This window comes from Notolabrus celidotus, chromosome 8, assembly GCF_009762535.1.
Source record: "Notolabrus celidotus isolate fNotCel1 chromosome 8, fNotCel1.pri, whole genome shotgun sequence".
NCBI classification, from domain to species: domain Eukaryota; kingdom Metazoa; phylum Chordata; class Actinopteri; order Labriformes; family Labridae; genus Notolabrus; species Notolabrus celidotus.
Genome location: NC_048279.1, coordinates 22,362,062 through 22,379,894, shown reverse-complemented (window position 1 = coordinate 22,379,894; position 17,833 = coordinate 22,362,062). Strand labels below are relative to the sequence as shown.

At 39.0% G+C, this 17,833-nt stretch overlaps 1 protein-coding gene across 1 annotated transcript in view; it reads left to right on the top strand.

Annotated features, from left to right (window-relative positions):
- Positions 1-17,833, top strand: part of mrpl11 (mitochondrial ribosomal protein L11) — a 64,908-nt gene that overhangs the window by 649 nt on the left and 46,426 nt on the right. The window lies entirely within an intron of this gene.

Below are 17,833 nucleotides of genomic sequence, written 5' to 3'. Positions count from 1 at the left end.
AGTTGCTCTGTCAGATTATTACTTGAGTTAAAGTACTGAAGTACTTGCTTTTAAAAATACTTAAGTATTCAAAGTACTTCTTAAAACATCTCAAAACATTGTATTTCCAAAATATATAAGTGCAGTCAAGAATACATAGGAGTACATTCTGTTACATTCTGTTTATCTAGAAAACATTACTAGAAAGCTCCAAAAACTATACCATGGAATAAAAACAGACACTAAGTTACTCCAAGCACAGACAACTTAGTTTGAAATGTTCATCAGGAATGAAACACGTTACGTAGCTCCACACACTTTCTCAGGTTGGAATGTGAATGTTTGAATATTTGGGCAGAGTGTGAGACAAGGTGAACATTTCAAACCATACGTATCATTCCTCATTTCAAAAACCGCTAACATGGGCTGAAGATATGACCATGGGTGCTCAGGTGGAGAATTATAGCCATCATTACCACCTCTAAATGAACTGCCTGATCTGAGGGAAATGTGCTCTGTGTTTGCTCCACGTTGAACCGTGGAGACGCACAATATAAAGGTATGACTAAACCACTGAGACAAACAGAAATACACAAACACATTTTACTGTCTTAGGGATCAGATTTCAGAAAGAGAAGGAAATTCATGAGCTGACTTCAAAGCAAAAGTAGTGAATAACTAAAGCACTGATAGAAATGTAGTGGAGTCAAAAGTACATAATTGTCTTCTGAATTTTATGCAGTAAAAGTAATAAGTTCCTCTAAAAGATAATACTCAAATACACTACAGATACTCAAAAAATGTACTTAAGTACAGTAGTCATAGCCTCCAAATAATTGGTTCCTAACGTTGTTTATATTGTATATTATTGGGGTTTATTATAAATCTGTAATACTACCTGATAAACTTATTACTTAAACACCAAAAAACATTTCATTTAAATATTGTGACAAACGATATATATGAACAGAAACCTTTCGTTTTACATTTAACACGAAGTAAAATCTTGGGAAAGCCATTATTTCTATCAAACGTTTTGCTCTAATGATGAAGAAACTACATACCTCAATGAAGCACTAAAACTTTAATCTATCCTTGCTATGAGCACAAAATCTTTTCGTGTGTTATTCTTGTAGTTGAAGCTCAGTGGGTCATAAATAAATGTGTGCAAGTATGCATGTGGATTTGGCAATTCTTTACACTCCAGTAACAACTGTGATAGTTTCTCCAAGTACTTCCAGGCCAATCATCTGAGAGTTTTAGTTGTGTTACCCTTTAGCCAAATTTACCTAAGGATCCTTTACTTTCAGCGTAGCTTATTGTCAAATATTATTAAGAGGTAGTCCACTTCAGATTTTAAGAAACAAGATTTCAGGGCCTACTGACACCAACTTGTGTCTCAGTATTTGATGTTTGTCAGATGTGTTTTCTTGATAACCACAACTGTTTTCCTTTCCATTCTGTCTTATGTTAAACAGTTTCACCTTTCTAATCTGAATCTTTCTGGCCTCTCCATTAATGTCATACTATTGTTTCTAAATCACATTCGCAGCAATTTTTCACACTGAACACATGTCATAGCTGGAAGAGTGAGAGCGCTACTAATGTTATAATATTGGCTTTGGTTCAGCAATTACAGTAATGCAGTGAGGCAATGAATAGTGTTAGGCCCGTGTTTGACAAATCAAAATATCTGCTATTAAAAAGTTCTCTCCACCTGATGATGCAGGGCCATTCGCTGTAGCCTACAACCCAAAAACAAGTTGGGACACAGAGTAACATGTTGATTAAAAACCTAATTTGATGTTTTGCAAAACATTTAAACTTTATATTTATTGAAAATAATACAAAGACAACACATTAGATGTTGGAGTAAAATTTGTATTGTTTCATAAAAAAAGAAATGCTTATTTTAAATGTGATGCCAGCCAAACATTTCATATCAGTTGGGACGGGATAGTCTACCATTGTGTCGCATCACCTCTTCTTTTAACAACCCTCTGTAAATGTAAATGAGAACCATTGAGACCAGTTTCTGTTTCTGGAGTTTTAAAGTGAAAAGTTGTCCCAGACTGTATAAAATATGGATGTAGTATCCGTGACGTCACCCATCTGTTTCTTAAGCGCTGTTTTGAGGCCAATCAGCGGCAACCGTATTGCTGCTGTCGAGCAATTGTGACGTGGCGGGCTATGAGCCTCCTAGCCAACAGCTACAGTGTTCCTGCCTGTCAATGGAGATGTGCCTCTCATTGGAAGACTCATAATCTCAATATCTTCGAAATTGCCACGTTAGAAAAAAAATGAACTGCAGTTTTTAGCACTTCCACATTGGACTCATATTTTTTAGACCGGAGGTTGCTGCTTGGTCTGTATGTATTTCTCTCCGTTCAGTCCTTGTGAACTCCACATCTCAGAAATACCCTCAGAGAATTTCTTTAGAGATGGCACCCAAGTCCAAGTGCACCAAAGAATGAAATTCTTAGATTTTTACCAAAGGTTAAAATGGCTGAGTTCTCAGTAAATCTGTTTTCTAATGGACTAAAAGATTACATAGATTTTTGTAACGTTACACTAGCCTATAATTGAACATTTTTCAAGCAGCTTTTGTAAGTCTCAAGACATCATGTGCAAAAATGAATCTTTAAAGAGGGGGTATATATAATGCTCATTTTCAGGCTTGATAATGTCCCTCTAATAACTTTGTAGTAGCTTAACATGATTTACAGCTCAAAAAATGATTTACTTGTCCCAGGCACTTTATTTAAGCCCCTGCCAGCATTCTTGAACCCAGCACCTGGAAGCATCCTCCACTGTTGCCATGCGACAAATTTATGTTTCTCTATTTAAACGAGAAATTATGACATTTGGACCCCAAATCTCACCTGGAAAGTTTGGAAAGGGACTGCCCATGTTTAGTGTTGACATTACTTAAAAAACAACAACAACCAAGAAACAAAGAATAGAGCAGGACTTTCTGTTTACTCAGTGTTACGTTTATTATGCTCTTTTGAGGAGATTCACAAATCGCTGCTGTCCCAAATTTAGCAACTCTCTTTCCCATAGTGCTCGTATGGATATGAAGGCTGTTCAGAGCAGCCTGCAGTCTTATCCTGGGATTACTCCAACACACGTTTAACTCACAGTTTGAAACTTTTCCCATGTTTAGTATTGACATCCAACTTTCTAACTTCATATTTATTTGTAAAATATGAAAACACATAATCCCATCGCCTTAAGTAAAGGATAATGTATAGTGAGTGTGTTTATAGCATAGTGGAATTGATTATATTTCTTTTGTTGAAAATAGCCTCTGACATAAATGAGCGAACTTAGCTGCTATTACTTACCCTAAACTAGGGATGACCACAATTAATCGATTATCGATTAATTGATTGTTGAGAAATTACTCGAAACACACATTTTTGTTATCAATTTTCCGTCCCGTGGAACAAACATCATGTGGTGTCATATTACACTCATCTATCAGGGAGGTGTTTTAAGTTTAAAGCATGTTTCGATGTGAATCAGCTGTTAAAGGTGTTGCGCACAGCGGAGACGCTCAGCTGGGGGCTGCGGCTGTGCGTCAGTTCTCCACGTGCGCTTTTTAAAAGAGGATCAATACAAAACTGCTGCCAACAACAACACGGACACAAAGGTTGACAGCTTTAAACAGGACATTTCCACCTTTGGATACGAAGGCAAAATACAGGTGGGAAATTCTGGTACGCTACGTTTACAGACCAGCAACATCAGAGCCGTCTGGGCTTTTCTCCAGCGGGACTGATTATGACCCGGTTACGCTCCTGGCTGACACCTGATGGAATACACATGTTTATTTTTCTCAATAAGAACGAGTAGACAGAAAACTGGACACTGTGAGTCTGAAGTACTTTTCTGTTAGTATTATGAGCCTTCACTTTATACGATTATGTCCGCGGAGAATATTTTAATGAGCCTGATCGTTGATATTCTGCGTGTCAAACATGTACCCGTATTCAATCCCGTCAGTGATATGCATTTTGTTGTTGTAGAAAATATAATTTAGGGGGAAAACAACGTATTTGGCATTGTTTTTGACGTAAGAATAATAATGTTTTTTCTTATCAATTAATCGATAATTGATCGTTAACATTTCCAAAAATCGATCACGGAAAATACTTAAAATGTACATCCCTACCCTAAACTGAACATTTGTAACAATGGTGAATTAAAACCTCTTCTGCCCTTTCTCCACTGTTTTCATCTCATCTTTTTTCTTTGCTCTAAACAAAACTGTCTTCAAATGTACCAGACTTCTTTCTGCGCACTGATATGATTACAGCTAGTTTGCTGGAGCCTGTGATTAGAACCTCACCCTTTGCAACAATCTAGAAGACCTACAGGGCTCAGACTTAGCCGCGTTTGCGTCACAGCTGTCAGTCACTCAGATAAATACAGAAAGCTGCTCAGTCACATCCACACATATTTATTTCAATGTGTGCTGGATATTCGCTTGAATCCATCTGTCAAAACAAATAAACAGTAGGGGGAGAAAAGGGAGGACTGAAAATGGTGTTTAGTGGTTAGTAGCTCACAGATGAAAGGCTCATAGGGACATTAAAAAGCACCATTCAGCAAGACCAGAACCTGTGCTGCAACACAGTATTTAAGATGATCTTAATAATTTTTTTCTGGAAGGGTCACTAATCCCAGGAAACATACACGAGTTTCAAAGCAGTGCAGTCTCACCAGAGAGCATTTAGATTAATACATGTCTGAGCTATGATTTTGTTTATTTTTTAGACTACAATTCTAAAGTGCTCTTCTCCTCTATGAACCTTAGACTGTATGTAAAAAGGACGTCATATTGCTCGGCTCGAAGTGAGGCTGCCACAAAAACTACTCCCCCTAGTGGCTGGCTGCAGTATAGGTAAAAAAAACTCTGTCTCCCCAATTCATTTAAATGGGGCTGCGGTCAAACTTTAAAAAATAAATACACGTCGTACGAACGTTTCTCACATCCATATGCTGTGGTGATATGTAGTTATTATTTGACTGTTTTGTGTTCAAGGCCTCTTTTTTCTGAAAAGTTTATTTTTCGTTAGTTAATAGAGGTTAAAAAATTGGGTTTTACATCCGGGTTTGCTTTGATTGACAGCTGCCGTAGAGAGATACTCCGTAGGACCTCGGGACGGTATGCTGTAGGGCGGAGCTTGTTACTGTGGAAACACACAAATTCCCTACTGTGCAGAATCTGGCTGCAGAATATTGGCAGCAATTTTCAGCATTCTGAAAAGGGATATTTTGGCTTCAGAACCGTACAATGTGAAATGGCGGAGCCACGCTGTCCATTTTACATACAGTCTATGTTACGAAAACTCAAGGTGCTTTAACGTTGCACATCACATTCACCATTTTCTGTAGTGATGTGGTGCCATGTGAGTTTACCAACTAATCACTCAATAAAGCCATGACTGCAGGGGCCATTTGGGGAAATGTTATCTTCCTAAAGGACACTTTGACATGTAGACCGGTCAGGAGGAACTGGACACCAAACCTCCAACCATCTGAATGCACAACAAACCACTCTGTCTCTGCCACATCCAATTATCTAAACCCTGAATGGTTAAAAAATGTAAGAGGACATCTGAGACTAAAGATTTCTGACTGGTATTCAAAAAGCTGAGTCATCTTCAGACTGCAGATCTACTGCACCAAAATTAAAATGTGCCTTAACCTTCATTCAGATTCCTTGTTGCTACACTGGTTTAGGTTGATTCAGGTGTGTACCTACAACCTCACCACACTGTTTCATATTGATCAGACATCCCCAGTCCTAAGAATGTGAGGTCCATTTGCAGCAGCAGCAGCAGCTCAGACCCAGAGGGCGGGTTTGAGAAGTGTTCAGAGTTCAAAGCGTTTACTGTCACATTCTGGCTGCAGTCACACTTGGCTTGCACTTTCTTCAGCTGTAATTCTGAGGGCTAGCTTTTATAATGTCAGGGCCTTGCGCATTCACATGTTGCCTAGAGATGGCTGTGACGCTTCTGCTCCGTGTTTAATCATCTAAATCTGTGACTGCTTCGTCTTTTCTATTTCTGCCTCTCCTCGCTCGGTTTGTTTATGTGTCGCTGCTGAATATCATCAACAACACACTCTCATGATGCAGTCTGATGATTTTACAAGCGATAAAAATGTCATTTTGTTTCTTTTCATACGTCCTGGATCCATCAATCATGGATCCAAACTTAATTTAACTTGAGCTTGATCCTTTTTTTAAACAAGAATAATGAACAACAAAGACAAAACAAATAAAATGGACTATGACAACATCAGATAAAATTAATAAACATGTAAATAAATACTACAAAAAAATAACACTAATAGATAAATACAAATAAATAAATAAATAAATAAATGAAAGAGGTTGGCAGGAAACGGTGTGCATTTACATTTATGTTTTCATTTACATTTTCATTTTGTTTGCATTAACATATTAAGCAGTCCCTCCAGGATTTCGCGGGATTTTTTTGTGATTGTTGCGGCCCAAAAAGCCTGAATTTGCAACAGCTTTTTGAAAAAATTGCGGTGAAAGTGAGAGGCACCCTACTGCAGGCAAGATGGCGCCGCCACAACATCCACACCGGAAGTCCATACCGGAAGTCCATACCGGAAGTGATTCTTTAACCCCCTCTCTACCCAATGCCGGATGCTTCGAACTGGAAGTTTCTTCTTCGTGTAGCGTATTGATTGCATTAGTCTGTCGCTGCTAAATCAATTAGCAGAAAGCTAATTGTGATAGAGAGAGTGAGTGAGAGAGATCCCGCTGTGTATGAAGAACAGAATAATGTAGAGTGTTAGTGTGTGTGGGGGGAGGGGATGAGAAGGAAAAGACTGTAAGTAAGAGGGAAAATACACTCAAGCTGTACACAGAGATCTATATTCACCACAAAAACAACAGAGGCTCCCCAGGATTGTGTACTGTACATCTATCATCAGTGGCTGACAGTGGTGCCTCAAGTTGAAATATTTTAGTCCTAATATTTTATGTTGATTTGGAGTTTGTCTAGTCATTCTAATTGAAGGTTCCAACTTCAATGTTTTCATGGACGCCAAATAAAGTGATCTTGTTAAGACATTGGTGTACATGCATCAAGCATTCAATCTGAATAAAACTGTTTGACAAGCTCAGAGTGTTTACGCCCATCTAATGTCTCAAAATAGAAGGAGAAACCATTCCCTCCGTTTGTTCTTGTGGTTAATGAACACCCCTGTCACTGTGTCATTGTAACGTGTTACAAATTATGTTAAAAAAGAAACAGTCACCACACACCTCTACATTTTCCTCCTCCACTCGCCCCTGCACCATAGATAACATTCTGCTCTTCTCTCGTGACTGTGGATCTACTCTGGATCTGTATTTCATTCATTCATTAATCTATACATGTGATCACATAGGCAGACAGCATGCAAGGTAATTTGGAACAAACACTACAGCAAACTGTACTGAGGTACAGTCAGGCTAACACAACATAAAATAACATATGACCCAGACAAAACAAGAGAGGCATATGCAGATGTCATCACGGCAGCATCATAATCAGCTTTAAGTATTTCAACACACACTCGGAACAAAAGGCTGTGCATGGCTGAGACGTTAACACTATAACTTAGTGATTCGTGCAGGCTTCTAAGTAACTTGAATTCTCAACAGCCTATACACTTTTGGAGTCAATCAACTAGTCAATAATACTGATACTATTAAAATGTAAGTGCAAAAAAGTTAATAGAATTACGCGTAAACCTACGTGTTTTTGAAGGCTTTTATTTTGCGTTCACGTTCCTGTTTTTCAAGGCTTTTATTTTTGTAACTTCCGGTGTGGGTGTTATTGCAACGTTTTTAGCTTTGTAACTTCCGGTATGGACTTCCGGTATGGACTTCCGGTGTGGATGTTGTGGCGGCGCCATCTTGCCTGCAGTAGGGTACTCTTGGTGAAAGTTGCGATTATTTTTTTTTTGCTTTTTCCCCCAATAACATCTCGGGGGCAAGTAAATACGCTAAATTACAGTTGTTTTTAGAAAACATCCTTGATGTGGCCACTGACTGTATTTTGATTCTCTTGATTCACAAAAAAATGCCATGAAAGGGCTGTATTGCACATTTACGACGGTCCCTGAATGCACCTCGCAGCGACTGATGCACAGTCAGTTCACGGCACTCTGAAATTAATCTGCATCTTTGATGACTATGAGTTGATCAAAACTTACTGAATGTGTCTGATGTTTCACCAAACTGGATTAAATCAAGCTTAAGATGCAGAGCTTTTTACGGTAACCACGGCAACAACGTCAAACATGAAACATTAAACAGGCGTCCCCCGGTTGTGTCTTTGTCACTAACGCACACCGGGGGTAAAAATCCTCAATGAAGATGAGACAGATGCGTGGAGGTGAGGAGAGCTGGTTCATAAAGCACACCTGCTGCAGGTAGGTGACCAAGCTAACGCTGTGCCCCTCAATCTATAAATAATAATGGTCACTTGTCCTGCCTGCTGTCCCCTCTTTTCACCCGTTCTCTGTGCGTGTTTTGTTGTTGAAAGTGCAGATCAAGTGAGGACTTACGTTTATGTTCCAAGGAAGTCAAATTGATGACAAAACCCATGACGTACAGGGGCTGAGACTAAGGTAATTGTTCAAATTTGCGGGAAAGTTGCGGTGATTGTAAAAAATTGCAGGGCCGCGAAAAAATCGCGCTGATTGGTTGAATTTGCGTTGATAGTTTCTATCGCGAAATCGCAACTTCCTGGAGGGACTGATTAAGGGCAATTACCATACATTCTTCACAGAGTTATGTTGCTTCCCCCAGTCTTAAAGTCAATGAAGCTGTCCCATTGTTCTTTAATCATATTGTTTCTGGAGTTTAATTTCCACAACATCTTCTCACATGCAGCAATTCCTGTCATCTGCTCCCTCCACATTTTCAGTGTAGGAGTTTGAGTCTCCTTCCAGAATCTTAGAATTAGTCTAGTACAGGTTATGAAGCCAGTTGTTAATGTTCAAAATCTAGATTTACTCAGCTGCGGCACCAAACTTCTGTCCCAGAGGAGACACAACTGGAGTGATCTGGCGAGTTCACATCCTAACCATTCATCCATATATCTCAGAACACTCTTCCATAATGGGGATCTTGAGCTTGATCCTTGAACGTAAAGGACCCTGGTTTTAATGTGCTTTGTGCTCATATATATCATATATCACAAACAGCACACAGCTCTATAACCACAACAGCATAATGTATGCTGCCAGTCTACAAATAAAACAGCAGCTGATGTGAAAAGAGTGTTGTTTTCCCTGTTTTATAATTCAAATTTCTGGAGGATAAATCTCTGCGGCTGATGTTTTCTGTTGTTGCATCTTTGAGATTTATTCCGAGCAGAGGCAGTTTGTTACACCGTCCGTGTTTCTATCAGACATGATAGAGAGAGGGGAAGTGTAATTCAGGGAAAGCAGTAAGGAAAAAACGGCCTCCCTGGGATTTGAATACAGACAAGCACAGATTATACATGCAGGGAGTTTTCACTGGGAGTCATCACTATTCAAGGAAAAGTTCCTGGTTTGAACCCAGGCTGCTGTGATGGGCATGTATGTGCTGCTTCAGTAGTCAACTTTTCACCCAGCAGCATTAAAGAGCACAGCGGACAGCTGCTGTCCTCATTAACTGTCTTATTCTCACACAGTGACGGCTAAAGAAACACGGATGACAAGTGAACTGATGTAATACACTGTGAAGCAGTGTAGCAACTGTATGGACATGGCAACCGTTGCACCCATACAGTATTTGATCGCTGTTGAAAGATTCATTTCAAAACCACGAGGATTATTATTTCGCTGGAAACAGCCTCTACTCTTCTGTGGACACTGCCCACATTGTTTTAGAAACCTAGCTGCAGGTATTTGGCTCCCATTCTGTCACCAAAGCAATAATATTGTGGGTCATCGATGTTTGGTGATTACACCTGCATCACAGTTGAAGAGTTAATACCTGAGCTTTTGGATGGCTCGTGCTGCAGAACCAATCAATTTAAACTTGACTCTTTGCACCGGAGCATTTGAGCCGTCCCAGAACAGCCTGATGCACAAAAATATCATCCTGAACAACAGCGTATATTTTCTCTTAGCCTTTAACTATGTAAAAAAAGCCAAAACAATCCTTAATAAACAGCCCCACATCTAAAGTCTAAAACTGTGTGGATCGGGGTCAAGAAATGAGCAGCAGCCACCGGCCAAGTTTGAGAAAAATATGAAAATGACTTGTGGATTCCAGACACAAAATACTGTTTTATTGTCAAGTGGCTGATGAATATGAAAATGAATGCGTTGATGACTCATGAAAACTTCCTCCACGAAGTAAACTGCCCTTCATTATGTGAACAGGTGAAAGTATACAGTGTTGTATCGTGTACCAGAACAAGAGTCATCAAGTTCAGTTTTCTGTATGTAAACAGTGACTTAAATAATAATATTAGAATAATAGAATAATAATGTTTAACGAGCAGGTTGTTTTGCGAAATAGAATTCCTACAGGGTGAGACAAGACCCTTCCACTAGGCTTCCAGGTATTGTCTCACCCTGTCTGGATTCTATTACGCGTAATAACCTGCGAACCACATATCCTGCTTCTAACCTGGCTTTATTTTCTCACTGTCCCTTGTCTTCCTTTCTCTGCTGCTGACTGGTCAGCCATTAACCGAGAATCAAAAGTGATGTGCTCTACAGATAAATTAAGAGTAATATTAAAAACATCCTCCATGTTCGTTCCCAAGGCTATCAGCAACTAACAGTTTTGCCACATTGTCAACAGGAAGAGGTGTTTTAGTAAACTTCATAAATATGCCACACTTTGTGGTCGTGGATTGAATTGACATGAGGTGTGGCATCTGGTTGTCCCTAGTGTTGCTGCTATTCATAGTTAATAATTTGACCAGTTGGTGAATCTCCTTTTAAAGCTGGGGTTGGTAATCAGATTTAGATACACTTTTTGTTGTACTGGTTAAGATGATCTTTATGTCCCAATGGTAATCAATACATAATGTGTTCTAAAAAAAGAGCGAAAAAAGCCACTATCTACAGCCAGAGTAAACCTGGGAAAACATCAACCAATCCCTGTCATTAGGCTCCAATTTATGAAACCAATCAAATCCCATCCTGCCGTTCTGCCCGCCTCCTCCGCGTACATTTACCCGGCGTGCACTCCCCTTCCCCTGCCTCTATTTACTATCCCTCTGGCTCGACCTCAGGCCTGTCCCCTCTGACCCGATGAGGTGCTTTGCTCCTGACTCCCGGATCAGAGTCTAAAAAGCTCTCACCAAGGGGGCTCTGAGAAAAAGAAAAGTTAATGACATTTAGTAAGTCCTACAGAAAATGTATATGTATTATATTATAACTTTTCTCCTGATATTGTGTCCCCAGTACAACTGGATAATGCTAGCATGACAGTTGTGAGTACTAACAGCAGCCATGTTTGTTTGTGTTTTTAACTTTCACTATGATAATGTTTTGGCGTTTTCTTACCAATGAGTGAGACATGAGTTGATGTAGTGCAAAACACAAACAGTGTGCTGAGGACTGGTTTTGAATCAGTCACAATCATATGGTCGCGAATGTGTATGTGAGTGGGGGCGTCGTTTTGGAGGAGCGCCGAGGGGAGGGGGGGAGGGGTTAGACGGAGTCCTGAGGAAATGCTACATTCAAATTCATGCTAGTTTTCCGTGGCTACCAACCCTTTCTTTAAAAGGGCAAAAAAAAGATGAGCCCAACTTTGTCTCATGGCAACAGTGAAGGAGGCTTCCAAAATGCTGGGTTTTGAAATGCTGGGGAATCTTAAAGAGACTGTAGTTCAAGTTAAGCTTTTCAGACAGAGACTAAAATGAGGGGTTTCAAAGACACCAGTCTGAGATAAGTAAAGAACAGTTTGAGCAGTAAATCATTTAAAGCTAATACAAAGCTATTCTAGGCTCAATATGAAGCCTAAAAATGAGCATGATACCCGCTCCTTAAAAGGTTTAAAGACGTGTGAGAGAGGACGATCATTACGCAGAATCATCAACTGACATGATATGTTCCTCCAGTATGGTTCTTCAGTTTTCAGTTAGTAGTATTTCACCAATTACATCCAAGTGCCACTTAATCTTTAAACAGTTCCCCTTAAATGAGGACTGAAATGAAACATTAATTTACAGGTTCAAGCTTTATTGCAATGACTTGCAGCTGTCTCACACTATAAGATGTTAGAAGAAGCTGTTGTGACAATATATTAGACTGGTGAATTGTTAAAAGAATGATTCAATATATATATATATATATATATATATATTTTTTTTTTTTAAACACAATTACATTATAACATTTCATTCATAACTCCTGAAGACAACTGATGGATTAGTTGCTAATGAACACAGTAGTGCAAGTCTATTCAATGTTTGTATAGGTGCAAGATCGTAGCATTAAAACAAATGCCACATCTAAAGCAATGAGCACACAGCAGCATACGCTGATTTGCAGTATGTGTGTTCTTTTTATTTAAAGCCACTGTGAGGAGTTTGAAGCTGGTAATGAAACAGACTGAAATTAATATTAATCTCTCATTATGATCTACAAAAGCAAACCAGGCCACCAGTGACAAGACTCAATGTTTCTATGTAGGAATTTTTCAATGCTTGAACCAATGTGAGGGGACAGATGTCGGACAAGACAGAGTACACAATGATAATGACACTATGGTCATTTCATAAGGTGAAGAAAGACCCTGTCTTCATTTTCCAAGACTAGATTTCATAGGGAGTGATACATCAAACTGTTGATTTTAAGGAACACTGCCTAGTTGTGCACTGGACACAATCAGCAAGATATAAGAACACCACTTTGTCCACAGGGGGTGCCAAAATCAAAACAAACTGATAGTGCCTCACAGGAGCTTAAATATGATGGTCTCACACCAAGGCAGGATGAGTCTTATTTCATGTCTTGTTAACTACATATTTTGATTGCAAGCTTCAGAACAGCTAATTGAAACAGGCCATTTAACTTTTTTTTTTATGTTGAAGCAGATCAGATATGAGTTAAAGAAACTAAAAATCATGGCAGCTTGAGTTCAGCAGGCTGCTTAGTTAATGATGTTTTGTGAGTGCTGTTTTGGTTGAAACATGCTGACACTTGAACTTTTACCCTCCACTTTAATGAATATTCTGGCACAAATTAAATCTCTTTCTTAGTATGAGCTGAATGTAAGTACAGAATCTAACAAGTCTTTATACCTTTTATCCAAATATAATTTTCTGAGATAACTGCATGCTGAAATTTTGATATGAATCCGTTCTCGCTGCTTGCTGCTTATTCCGCAGTTTAAAGCTAATTAGATCTTCTGTTACGTTCGACTATTTAATGAAAAATTAATTTATTGCTCAAAGTGCGGAAATGATGAGTTGTTTATTCCTGCAATGCACAGATTAGCGGAGAGCTGGCAGAGTGGAGACCTGCAGGGTTCACATGTCGGTTAAATCAGGTCATGTCAGTTTCTCTGTTTTTCAGTCTTGTGGGATCATTCAGACTCTTCTCCTCTTCTTTTTATTTGACTGGCCTTTAGGACTTGGCATTCAGCGATCAATAGCTCCAGGGCTGGAGTTTGATGGGATGAATACTAATGTAGTGGAACAGCATTGGCATATGACGGGCTCTCTATAAGTTTATATCTCACGTTATCTCTTAATCTGATCCAGAGCGTCTCTTTGGGATCGTCTAATGATCACAGCCCAGTACATTTGTTCTGTTTGGTCTTTGCATTAGGCTCATCGATTACAGTTAATCTGCAGCGCTTGATTCATAATGTGGTGCCATCTAAACAAATACTGCATCCCTGAATTCCCTGCTGAGTATGACTCTCCCTCTTGGCGGTTTATTCTGCTGTTAACACAAATTTGGTCATCTTATGCATTCAAGGACACCAATCATTTATCATGCCTCTAATGGTATTCAAACATTTCTGCAAAGACGGGCAAGAAAAATGAAATTGCATTATAATTTTAATATGCTTGTGTTGTTTTTTTGTTAGCACCCAGGGTCTTAGCTCGTCTCCAGGGCCTTTACTCTTGTTTGTCTTAAATTTGTTGATTTGCAGAGTCGTGTAGTGGTGCCAAAGGCCAGCACACACGTGACTGGAGTGTACCGCTGCCTTATTGTGAGGTTTAATCTCAGCCATATGCCTTTACATCAAATGTAAAGGTGTATGTCACCACTAGATGGACCGCCACACTAAGGGCTGGATTAAACCAATTGTCAGGGCTGGTTTTAGTGTCCCTGGGAGATAAGGATGAATCGAGTCCCTTTCCCTGTAATTTCAGAGAATACTAATCATGGCTTGTGTTTGGCGCAGGGCTCTGACAGCTTTTATCTGTTTAAAGAGATGGAAACAGAATGAGTTTTACAGTTAAGGCTGACTGATGAGGCTGGAATAAGAATACTTTAAGTCTTATCAGAAAATCAGAAAATTACACTCTTGGGACAGGAAATGCTTATCAGGAAATGGATCACACCTTTTCTGTTTAACTTAAGATAGACACTCTCTTTTGTAGATTTGTTGTATCAACTGAAATCATCCTTATTAGGACTGGGACTATCAGCTCAGTTGTAAATACGACATTATCACAACACAAGGAGGACAGAAGGGTAGTGAGTTGATGGGAAAACATAACGAGTGCTGCGCTGATTCTAAAGCAGTGGTGGTTGAAAAGTTGGTACATTTCAGTCCTGATTAGTCTGGCATCTTTGAAGTTCTGTACAGAATGTGCCAACACATCGGGCTGATGTTAAGCCGTTTGACTGAATATGTAAAAGTTTTGACCTTGCTGTCTTGCCGCATTAAGTCAAGAGATCACCAAAGTCATCAGGATTCATCCTCCTGGCAACAAATCTCTATAAAAAATTAAATGGTGAACTATTCAACAGGGTTCATTAAAAAAAAGTGTCATCCTCTTAAGTGTAGGGTTGTAAATCTCAAGTTTCATTATAGTGTTATATTCATTCTTTGGCCAACAATACAATATTTCCTGATAGAACAAAGTCTGCCTCTATATGACGCAGATAAGAGGGCCAAAGACCTAAATGTAATGAAATCAGACACCAGTTTGACATAATTATGACAGAGCTGGTCTATCTGGGAGATGTACCTTGAGAGTTTCAAATTAAGAGCATACATTATAGATGAGGATGAGGTTTGATATTCTATCTCTACATCTCAGATATAGCCCTCTGAATCAACACATTGATCAAGACCGATATGTTCTTACACCCCTACATAATTATACTAGAACACTGACTGAAAATTAATACGCCCACATCTCTTCTAAATTGTAAAAATTAAGCCAATATTCCACTGCAACGCCTGCATATTGTCATGCAGTTTCATACACCTGCTTTAACATTGAATTGTTCTTGAAATTAAAAAGATTTAGAAAACTACATGCTCTCAGGTATTGATCACAATTATTTGCTTTTATGACTGCTATTTACAGATATGTGAAAGTAGAATCTGTAGGCAGGGGTGCAGGTATGGGAAGAGGTTTTGATTTCTGTTTGTAGTCTTAACCAATCACATCATAGACTTATATATGTGCAGGAAAAACTGTCCCTATGGAGGGCAAAAAAGGGGCAGGGAGCAATCTGCCATAATGACCTCCCAACTCCATCAACAGTATTGTGACAACAATTTATTTATCGCTAAAAACAGATCTATTTTTTAAGGTTCTGGTAATTCAAATAACAACTTTATGATTTTGGCAAACGTCAGACTCAGTAAGTAACAGTGGTGGACAAAGTACACAGCTTCATTCACTATTACTTGAAATCTCTAAAAACTATAAAATGGAATAAAAACAGTAACTAAGTTACTCCAAGCACAGACAACTTAGTTTGAAATGTTCATCTGGAATGAAACAAATGTTACGTAGCTCAACACGCTCTCTCAGGTTGGACAGTGAATGTTTGTATGTTTGGGCAGAGTGGGAGACAAGGTGAACATTTCAAACGATACGTATCATTCTTCATCTCAAAAACCTCTAACACGGGCTGAAGATATGGACATGGGTGCTCAGGTGGAGAATTATAACCATCATTACAACCTCCTAAATGAACTGCCTGATAAGAGTGAAATTTGCTCTGTGTTTGCTCCACGTTCAACCATGGAGACGCACGATATACAGGTACGGCTAAACCACTGAGACAAACTGAACTACACAAACACATTTCACTGTCTTAGGGATCAGATTTCAGAAAAGAGCAGGAAATTCATGAGCTGACTTCAAAGCTAAAGTAGTGAGTAACTAGAGCATTGATAGAAATGTAGTGGAGTAAAAAGTACAATAATTGTCTTCTAAATGTAGTGGAGTAAAAGTAATAAGTATCCCCAAAAAATAATACTGAAGTAAAGTACAGATTCTCAAAAAAAAGTACTTAAGTACAGTACTCAAGTAAATTAACTCTGTTACTGTCCACCACTGGTAAGTAAACATATTTTTTTCAGGTTCAAACCACTGAATGAATTAAGTGTGAAGCCACTGTATAACAAGTATGCCACAAGTATTTACAGTGAAACTGAGACTCACGTGACACTGATGAATAGTTGGATATAATGAACCAAGAAATGGTTCGCATAGAAAATCAAGTCTTGGCTGGAAGTCATTTATCACTAACTTCTGGCTTCACAGGACTGCCTGTAAGGTTTACTGTCACTCCTAGAGGCATATGTCCTCATCAAAAGGTAGCTGATGGGTTCCAAGGTTATGTGCCTAAAGGTTTGGGTGGGCTTCAGTATGTTTTGAGATTTTAAATTAGGCTGTCACACTTTTACATTTTTTGAATGGCAGTACCAGAGAAAAAGTGACTCAATTACCAAAGTCATTGGGAGTCCTTCCTCTGGGCAGGGAGACTGTCACGCCAATCCATGTAAGAGTTGTTTCTTTACAGTATTTCAGGCTGGCAACTGACCAACAAATCCACAATGACACGACTGAGCCTCGCTGCCAGTTTGGCTTTAAATGGTTCGTGAAGAAAAGTAAGAACAAGAGTGATAAGCTTTTATCCAAGTTTTCCTTGAGTAATAATCCAACTTGTGTCAGTTCTTATTTAATTCTGACACCACATGTTTCAAAGTCAAAGGCACCCAAGTTGGTATTAAACCTTGTCAAGCAGGAGTCTGTAACAACTATAGCTCCATCCTCATGGGCACAGTTCCCCCCCACTCCTACAGACATGGTTTAAGATGGACTCTGGGAATAGCCTTGGAGAAACATAAAGTAAGCATATAAAGGTGCTCTGATAGAAATAAAACGTGAAACAGAGTTTACACTTTAACACTCTGCTCAAATGAGTCGTTGTCAGTGTTTCTCTGATAAGATGATAATCTCTGATTCTGTATTTCATGCAACACCGGATCTGTGTTATTAGAAAATATTTGATTTCATTTTCCCCCGCTCGTTCACTTCTCATTTATTGAGCAGAGATATGAAGATGAGGAGGCGGATAGAGTGTAACAAATGTTATTGAACCAGACTTGATTCTGTGTTGTTGCAGGTACAAAGCCTGATCCCGCAGAGAAATCAATCAGTATTAAGCTTTTATTTCATGAGACTGCATTAAATAGTGATAACAGAGGAAGAAGACATGATTTTCCTCAGGCTTGTACTCTATCTGTCTGTATTGTGTATATTGTAGAAGGTCTGGAACTTTCAAACCACACTATCTAATAAGATGGCTTCTTCTATTTCTTAAAGTCATTTAATAGATAATCAATATCTGTGACCTTGACTTGTGTATAAAAAACACA